Source organism: Globicephala melas, chromosome 19, assembly GCF_963455315.2.
Source record: "Globicephala melas chromosome 19, mGloMel1.2, whole genome shotgun sequence".
In the NCBI taxonomy this organism is placed as follows: Eukaryota; Metazoa; Chordata; class Mammalia; order Artiodactyla; family Delphinidae; genus Globicephala; species Globicephala melas.
The window spans coordinates 3634922-3644672 of record NC_083332.1 but is presented as its reverse complement, the minus strand read 5'-3'; the positions used below and the strand labels follow the sequence as shown (position 1 = coordinate 3644672).

General features: G+C 46.4%; 1 protein-coding gene and 1 long non-coding RNA gene across 3 annotated transcripts in view; one reads left to right on the top strand and one right to left on the bottom strand.

Annotated features, from left to right (window-relative positions):
* Nucleotides 1-47: 47 nt before the first annotated feature.
* Nucleotides 48-9751, bottom strand: part of NLRP7 (NLR family pyrin domain containing 7) — a 232412-nt gene continuing 222708 nt past the window's right edge. The window contains exons 12-14 of the mRNA XM_060289612.1: nt 3809-3925; nt 346-386; nt 48-191 (exon numbers count right to left, since the gene is read on the bottom strand). The gene's annotated coding sequence lies outside the window, so the exon portion shown is untranslated. The remainder of the gene's footprint in view (nt 192-345; nt 387-3808; nt 3926-9751) is intronic.
* On the top strand, nt 1636-9382 carry LOC132594051 (uncharacterized). 2 transcript variants are annotated; one of them, XR_009560153.1, is made up of 3 exons: nt 1636-1857; nt 6565-6749; nt 6835-9382. It is a non-coding gene; the product is annotated as an uncharacterized lncRNA (long non-coding RNA). The 2 variants fall into 2 exon arrangements; XR_009560154.1 differs by having other exon boundaries at nt 1636-1863.

The window sequence follows — 9751 nt, the reverse complement described above, 5'->3', positions numbered from 1 at the left end:
GGACGGTGCTGCCCCTGGCGGCTGAGGGGGGGACTGCGGTACCGCGAGTCGGGCTCCCCGCGCCCCCTCGGTGGCGGCGGCTCCCACCTGCGGCCCCCCGCGCAGGTACCGCGCTGCTCGCACAGGCGGCCCAACGGAGCTCGGCTGAACAGCGACATCCAGTAGAAGGCCGCTCATACTGTTATATCACCCTACAGCATAACGAGCCCTTTATCTTTAGGAAGAACCTTCGGGTCTGTGCAGAGGTCGCTAGTGTTTGCGCAGCATTTTACAAATAATGATCAGTTACAAATCATGGTCAGTTGCATCAATAAAAACCCCTCACTTATGTAAGCGTACTCTCACCTGTAAAGGACGCCTCCATGTGGGTTAAAAGGCTTCTCCCACTTAAAAAAAAAAAAAAATCTGTATAAGGACACAGCTTCTAGACCCAAACGTCCCTTTGTGTATAGAGCACTCCAGAAAGTACACCCGCATGTCTGCAGTAAGGACCCCTGGCACGTGCAGAAGGGTTCTTCCCACTCCAAGAACTTGCTCATCTATTTGGGGGACCCCCTCCCATCTTTATAAGGATGCCTCCCATGTGTTAAAGAACCTCTCTAAACTGATTAAGAAAGACTTCAATGTATACAAGGATCAACCTGCCCCTGCCATTGACTTTACAGTTTACAAAGTGTTTTTCCAGCCGCTACCTCTGCTGAGTCTCACAGGAACCCACTGAAAACGCACTGGTAGTGGAGGAAGTAGAGGGGACCTGGCTGCTACAACGTTACCACCCAGCCAGTCACTGCTGAAGTCAAAACTAAGGTCCCCAGGAATCTGCCCCAGGGGTTCCCCCACCCCTGTGGAGCTGGGCTAGACTTCGCCACCTGGCGTCCCCACACACATGGCCTCCCTTGTGGGGGGATGTGATGGGCAGGGGGGAGAAAGGGGAGATAGCGCTCCACCCATCTCATCCCAATATTTTGCTCCCGATTGGTGAGAAAGGGCTGGGGGGTAGTTGCCCATCTCATTACTAGGGAGAATATAACGGTGGTGGTGATGGTCCTAGGGATAATGATGGTAATGACAATGATGAAGATTATGGGGCTGTGGATGGTGACAATGATATGATGAAGGTGATGATGAGGATGGTGATGACAGTGATTATGTTGATGAACGGGAGACTGAGATGCTGTCTGATAGAGGCTTGTTCTCCTTGATCTCCTGCTATTGTTTCCTGGGTCTGCTTCTCCTGGGGAAGATGAATGGTTATTCCAGGGTGGTCCCTGAGCACTTCCAGGGTTCTTCACTGAATACCGTTCCAATACCATCCCAAACTCTACAGGTGTGAATTCAGGGCTTGGGTGCGTTAGGACCCCCACCCCCAGCGTGGGGGAGGGCTCAGAGCACAGGTTGTTGCTATTGATATTTTGTTTCAGCCAATTCTTGCCATGTGGGGAGAGGGACACAGCATCGCCAGATGTTTCAAATTTCCAAGAGACGGCAGAAATATGGATATTTTTAAAAGCAAAATCCCTCAGCTGTTAAATGTTAAAGCTAATTCAAATACAGAAAAAATACTGTGTGGGCCAAATAAAACCTGCCCGTGGGTTGATGCTGGCTGTTTTGTAATCTCTGGTCTGGTCTAGCCAGACGCCGAGCAGCACTGCCGAGGAAGGGGCAAGCGGAGGGAAATGGGCCCACAAAGAGGCTGAGAAGGAGCAGCCCAGAGAGGCAGGAAGGAAGCAATGCTGCCTCTTCCAGGAAGGCCTCCTGACCAGCCCCTCTTGCCAAAAGACAAGGGCAGGTCCTGGCTAAAGAACTCACACGTGCTCCCCATGACGTAAATTCTGGGAGACTCATCAGTTTCACGAGGTGATTGTGAGTATATATGGTATGAGTCCATTTAGGTGATGTTCAGGAACAGACAAAACTAATCTATGGTGGCAACAGTAATCAAGACAGTAGTTGCCTCCGGGAGGGTGGGGACAGGGCTGACTGGGAAGGGGGCCGAGGGGACTTTCTGGAGTGATGGCATTGTTCTGTATCTTGATAAGGTTTTGGGCGGCACTTGTGGTACAAGAGGTCTGCATTTGTGGTACACTTAAGATTTGTGCAAATTTTGCCTCGGGGGAAAAGAGAACTCTATTTAATGATATGCATGCTTAAGTATGGGGGGGAATTTAGTGGTGTCTGCAGTTTCCTTTGAAATGGATCAAAAAAGAAATAAGGTGGATTGACAGGGGGATAGATATGTAATAAAGCAAAATATTAACGGCAGCATCTAGGTGGTGGGTGTCTAGGTATTCACTGTAATATTCTTCATTTTTTCCACCTTTATTGAGATATAATTGATATATAACACTGTGTAGGTTTAAGGTGTACACTAATGATTATATATGTATATGTGTGTGTGTATATATATATATATAGCTATATCTATATATCTATATCTATACACACACAACATACATATATACCTTTTCATGTACCTGTTTGCCATCTGAATATCTTCTTTGGAAACTTGTCTATTCAGGTCCTTTGACCATTTTATAATTAGATTATTTGTTTTTTTCACTGTAACATTCTTTCAACTTTTTTGTCTGTTTGAAATTTTTCATACTAAAATGTTGATTAAAAAAAAGTGGGTGGGAATGTAAATTGATACAGCCACTATGGAGAACAGTATGGAAGTTCCTTAAAAAACTAAAAATAGAACTACCATATGACCCAGCAATTCCACTACTGGGCATATACCCTGAGAAAACCATAATTCAAAAAGAGTCATGTACCACAATGTTCATTGCAGTTCTATTTACAATAGCCAGGACATGGAAGCAACCTAAGTGTCCATCAACAGATGAATGGATAAAGAAGATGTGGCACATATATACAATGGAATATTACTCAGCCATAAAAAGAAACGAAATTGAGTTATTTGTAGTGAGGTGGATGGACCTAGAGTCTGTCACACAGAGTGAAGTAAGTCAGAAAGAGAAAAACAAATACTGTATGCTAACACATATATATGGAATCTAAAAAAAAAAAAATGGTTCTGATGAACCTAGGGGCAGGACAGAAATAAAGACGCAGATGTAGAGAATGGACTTGAGGACACAGGGAGTGGGAAGGGTAAGCTGGGACAAAGTGAGAGAGTGGCATGGACATAGCTACACTACCAAATGTAAAATCGATAGCTAGTGGGAAGCAGCCGCATAGCACAGGGAGATCAGCTCGGTGCTTTGTGACCACCTAGAGGGGGGGATAGGGAGGGTGGGAGGGAGACGCAAGAGGGAGGGGATATGGGGATATATGTATATGTATAGCTGATTCACTTTGTTATACAGCAGAAACTAACACACCATTGTAAAGCAATTATACTCCAATAAAGATGTTAAAAAAAGAGAAATGACCATGAGTCCAGAATGATATGAATAATTGAGTGAATAATGTGAGAGATGGGAGAGAAGAGACACATTTTCCATGCGGAAGAATTCCAGATAATTTCTGTAGCTACTCCACCCTCAAGCGGGGAGCATAACTCCCTACCCCTTAAGCGTGGGCTGAGCACGACGACATCCTTCTCATGGGAACAGCACAAAAACGAGGGAAAAAGTAACTTTGTAGTCAAGAAACCCGACAAGCCCGGCCTCAGCCAGGAGTTCAAGGTCAGCATCAGAGTCTTGTTGCTAGTCTGTACCCTTGATGTGATGTGAGGAAAATGGAAATTTACTTCTGTGGTTTTCTTCCCCTAAACCCAGGACCTCAGTCTAATCATGAGAAAAATATCCATCGAACCCCAAGGTAGGCACATCCTACAAAATACCTGAGCCGTCCTCTCGAACACGGTCAGGTTCAACCAAAACAAGGAAAGGCTGAGGGACCGTCGGAGCCAAGGCGAGCCTCAGGAGCTCACGTGTCATGTGGCCTCCTCGATGGGGTCCTGGAACAGAAGAAGGACACAGGTAAAAACCAAGGAGCTCCGAATAAAATATGGGCTGTAGGGTGGTGGCGCAGTGGTTGAGAGTCCGCCTGCCGATGCAGGGGACACGGGTTCGTGCCCCGGTCCGGGAGGATCCCACATGCCGCGGAGCGGCTGCGCCCGTGAGCCATGGCCGCTGAGCCTGCGCGTCCGGAGCCTGTGCTCCGCAACGGGAGAGGCCACAGCAGTGAGAGGCCCGCGTACCGCAAAGAAACAAACAAACAAAAGAGACAAAACAAAACAAAATATATGGGCTATAGTTAACTACAGGGCATCAATCTAGGTTCATTAGCTGTGAGGAAGGCACCAGAGCAATCTAAGATGTTAGCGGCAGGGGAAATGGGGCCAAGGGTGTAGAGGAACTCTCTGTACCATCCTTGCAACTCTTCTGTAAATGTGAAACTATTCTAAATTAAAAATTTTATTTAAAAAAAAGCAATCCATTTTTTAAAAATGATAAAGAGTAAAAAAAAAAAAAAAAAAAAACAAGTCTAGGCTCACGGGTACGAACAGGAGACAGCTTCATTCGTTCTCACCCTGCCTGCACACTCCATCTGTCTGAGCCCCCTTTCCCTCCTCCGTGGCTATATCAGGAGCAGATCTTCTCGATTTTCTTGCCATCTGGGGGTTTTCCAACTGTCCCAATTTCAGGGGGTCAACAGTGCAGCCTAACTTAATATCAAAACATCCATCTGTTTCCAGGCGGAGGCTTGACCTAAGACCCCACAGACCAAGGGAGGAGGTGACCCATGGTTGGTTTGCCCGCTCACCTTCTCTTTTCCTGCCTCTGAGATACACACGCCTTTCTTTCTTCTCCTTCCCAAGCTGTGCCCGTCTGATAGCTCTTTGTCTCATGGGAATCCTTGGGAAGCCCCCCCCCCCGCCCCGCTTCCTCCTTCCCTCAGGTCCACCCAGAATTCCTGCTTCCCTTCTTCAGCAGCAAATTACTGCTTAGCCCAAGACCACCAGGAACATACCTGCAGTTGAACAAGCTGGGTTTAGTACTCATCACAGTGGGAGAGAACACACGTCCTGGGGTGAGACGTAACACAGACCAAGCAACAGGGTGCTACGGGCTGTACTGGGTCCCCCTAAATTCATCTGTTGAAATTCCCACCCCCAGTGTCTCAGATGTGACTATGTTTGGAGATGGGGCCTTTGACAAGGTTATTAAGTTAACATGAGGTTATTAGGGGGAGTCCGGATCAAATATGACTGCAGCCCTCATAAGAAGAGGAGATCAGACATGACAGACATGACAGAAGGACAACCACGTGAGGACACGGCAAGAAAGCAACCAGGCCAAGGAGAGACGTTTCAGAAGAAACCAAACCTGCCGACACCTTGATCTCGGACTTCCAGCCTCCATGACTGCGAGAAAATAAATTTCTGTTGTTGACACCCCCCAGTCTGTGGCGCTTTGTCATGGCAGCATGAGAAAGCGATACAGAGGGTGTTAGAAAGATGCTATCATTGGCTTTAGATTCATTGGGTCATTTTGAGCAGGGTCAAAGGAAGAGAGCTTGCCCTGGATTTGGGTGTTGTCAGGGAGCAGAGGCAACTCTGTGGTTGGGTGTCTCAAGAAATCTTATCTACAAACAGCTCATACAACTCAATATTAAAAAAAAAAAGCAATCCAAAAATGGGCAAAACAACTAAATAGACATTCCTCCAAAGAAGACATACGGGTGGTCAACAGGTGCATGAAAAGATGCTCAACATCGCTAATTATTAGAGAAAGCAAATCAAAACCACAAGGAGGTTTCACCTCACACCGGTCAGAATGGCCATCATCAAAAAGTCTACAGATAACAAATGCTGGAGAGGGTGTGGAGAAAAGGGAACCCTCCTACACTGTTGGTGGGAATGTAAATTGGTGCAGCCACTATGGAAATCAGTATGGAGGTTCCTCAAAAAACTAAAAACAGAGTTGCCGTATGAGCCGGCAATCCCATTCCTGGGCATAGATCCAGAAAAGATGAAAACTTTCAGTTGAAAAGATACCTGCACCTCAGTGTTCATAGCAGCACTATTTACAATAGCCAGGACATGGAAACAACCCAAGTGCCCATCAACAGAGGATTGGTTTAAAAAGATGTGGTATATACATATAACAGAATATTACTCAGCCATAAAAAATAATGAAACAATGCCATTTGCAGCAACGTGGATGGACCTAGAGAATATCATACTAAGTGAAGTAAGTCAGAGAAAGAGAAATATTACATGATATCACTTATATGTGGAATCTAAAAAATAATACAAGTGAATCTATATACAAAACAGAGACAGACTCACAGACATAGAAAACAAATTTATGGTGACCAAAGTAGAAAGAGAGGGGCAGGGAGGGATAAGTTAGGACTATGGGATTAACAGATACAAACTACTATACATAAAATAGATAAGCAACAAGGAGTTACTGTATAGCGCAGGGAACTATAGTCATTATCTTATAATAACCTATAATGGAATATAATCTCAATAAATATATATAACTGAATCGCTTTGCTGTACACCTGAAAGTAACACAATATTGTAAATCAACTATACTTCAATTTTTAAAAATTGACATTAAGAAAAAAAAATCTTTTCTACAGAAAGCGAAGATAAAGGGGTACCAGACAAAGAAACAAGTCATCATCTATGGAGAGAGTGGGTGTTTTGCGGTTGCCCAGTGATATTGACTGAAGCGGATGTTACGTAAGATTGTTTGCATCCTGCGGCGGACCGTCCTGACGTGGCGGTGAGCATCACATCCATTCCGTGTATCCTTTCCCACCAGGTACTGGCATTTATCTCCCTGGTGGGCATGATTGCTTCTGGCCGTTGCAGTATCCACAGAGATGACGGGCATCACTTATTTCCAGGTGTGGCCTGCCTCTCCCGCTGCCCCCCTCCCCCCGCAGCACGGTCCTGCGTGGGATGCAGGGTCCGCCCGTCCAGGAACGCCTGCAGCAGATCTTGACATGAGGGGAAAATAACTTGGATCACGCCAGACTCTGCAGTGGGCGTTTACCTATCACGGTACCACCTGAAGTCACCCCCCGTCTGTGCTGTACTCGCTCAGCCCTTGTCCTACCGTGACCCTCCTGGCCCCTTCTCTTCTTCAGGATACACGTGCCCCATCCCCCGGGGCCTTCTCCCCCTCCGGCAGTCCTCTGGGGTGTTCTCAGTGGCAGGCAAACCTGCTTCTGCTGTGCGTGCTGGGTGTGCCAGCAGGGGAGGTTCCCGCCAGCTGCCCAGCTTCACCTCCCCACACCCCAGCCCCGTAGCCCCAAATTCAGGGGATCCTGTCCTGTTCCACCATGCTCCAGCTCTGTCCCATGGAGGTTCTGAGATGTCTTAAAATAATAGACTTCATTATTATTCAGGCACGGTGAGGCCAGAGGATCGGAAGGCTACTGTCTCAACAAGATGGTTTGCCACGCTCACAGGTTCCAAGGGCAGGGGGCACCGTCTCTTCCTGGCTTGCAGTTGACTGCCCTTCTAGCTGTGTCCTCACGAGGGAGACAGAGTCAGAGACAGAGACACAGGGTGGGGGGCACTCTGGCGTGCTTTCCTCTTCCTACCAGGTCACTAATCCCCACGTGAGGGCTCCACCCTCATGACTTAATCACCTCCCAAAGGCCCCACCTCCTAATACAATGGTACATTGGGAGTCAGGGCTTCAACATGTGATTTGGGGGTTGAGGGGTGGGAGCACATTCAGTCCACAGCACCCTACAAGAAAGGAACGCCCGCTCTCTTCTGCAAAGTACGTTTGCAAGAACCCCACCCTCTTATGAGTCCCTTACCTCAAGACGGGTGATGGGGTAATTGTGCCACTCTAGACCTCTGCATGTCTGAAGCTTCTCTTTAGAACAGGCAGACATTTATCACCTAGGCACTTTCCCACTGGGACCTCAATCAAAGGGGAGAGATGGGGGAAATTCCCTTTAAAAAAAACCCCCAGCTTTATTGAGGTATAAGTATTGATATACACAGAACTGCATATATTTAATGTATACTATTTGATGACTTTGGACAAATGCAAACACTGTGATACCATCACCACAATCAAGGTAACGGTTGTTTTCAACACCTCCCAGGCTTTTCTTATTCCCGCTTTTAACATTCTTTTATGCTCTCCTTTGAGAAGGTTTTTATTTTTTTCATTTTAAAAATTATTTATTTATCTTTGGCCAAACCGCGAGGCATGCGGGATCTTAGTTCCCCGACCAGTGATCGAACCCGGGCCCCCTGCAGTGGAAGCACAGAGTCTTAACCACTGGACCGCCAGGGAAGTCCCGAGAAGGTTTGTGCACCTTCACAAAAAATGACTCTCCAGCTCTCCGTAACTTTACAGATAGGTTGGGTTTTTGCTTGTTTGTTGTGTTTTTGTTTTTGTTTTTTTGTGGTACGTGGGCCTCTCACTGTTGTGGCCTCTCCTGTTGCGGAGCACAGGCTCTGGACGCGCAGGCTCAGCGGTCATGGTTCACGGGCGCAGCCGCTCCGCGGCATGTGGGATCTTCCCGGACCGGGGCACGAACCCGTGTCCCCTGCATCGGCAGGTGGACTCTCAACCACTGCGCCACCAGGGAAGCCCATTAGCTGTTATTTTTTTATCGAGAGGAAATTCACATCAAATTAACCATTTAAAAATGCTGGAGAGGGTGTGGAGAAAAGGGAACCCTCCTACACTGTTGGTGGGAATGTAAGTTGGTGCAGCCACTATGGAGAACAGTATGGAGATTCCTTAAAAAGCTAAAAATAGAATTACCATATGATCCAGCAATCCCACTCTTGGGCATAGATCCAGAAAAGATGAAAACTCTAATTTGAAAAGATACATGCACCCAATGTTCATAGCAGCACTATTTATAATAGCCAAGACATGGAAGCAACCTAGGCATCCATGACAGATGAATGGATAAAGACGACGTGGTACGTGCACGCGCGCGCGTGCATGCGCGCACGCGCGCGCACACACACACACGTGCCACGGAATACTCCTCGGCCACAGAAAAGAACGAAATAATGCCACTGGCAGCAACAAGGATGGACCTACAGATCATCATACTAAGTGAAGTAAGCCAGAGAAAGACAAATATTTTATCACTTATATGTGGAATCTAAGAAACAGTACAAACGAACTTATTTACAAAACAAATACAGACTCACAGACATAGAAAACAAACTTCTGGTTACCAAAGGGGAAAGGAGAGGGAGAGGGATAAATTAGGAGTTTGAGATGGACAGAAATACACTACTATATATAAAATAGATCAACAAGGACCTACCGTATAGCACAGGAAACTATATTTTATATCCCGTAATAAACCATAATGGAAAAGAATCTGAAAAAGTATATATATGGATATATATATATGTCACTTTGCTGTACACCTGAAACTAAGAAAACATTGTAAGTCAACTATACTTCAATAAAAAGTTTTGAAAAAAATAAATTAAAAAGTAATTTAATGATTTTAAAGCACGCAATTCAATGACATTTAGCACGTTCCCCAAGCAGCGCAACCATCGCTCTATCTAGTTCCGGAAAATATTCATCACCCCAAAGGAAGCCCCGTACCTGTTAGCAGACACTCCCGTTCCCCTCCCCACAGCCCCAGGCAAGCACTCGTCTGCTTTCTGTCTCTCTGGATTTGCCTGTTCTGGACATTTCCTAGAAATGGAACCATACAGTGGGTGACCTTCTATGTGTGGCTCTTTCACTCAGAGTCACATTTCGAGGTTCATCCACAGGGTGGAATGTATCGGCTCGTCTTTGCTCTACGGCTGAGT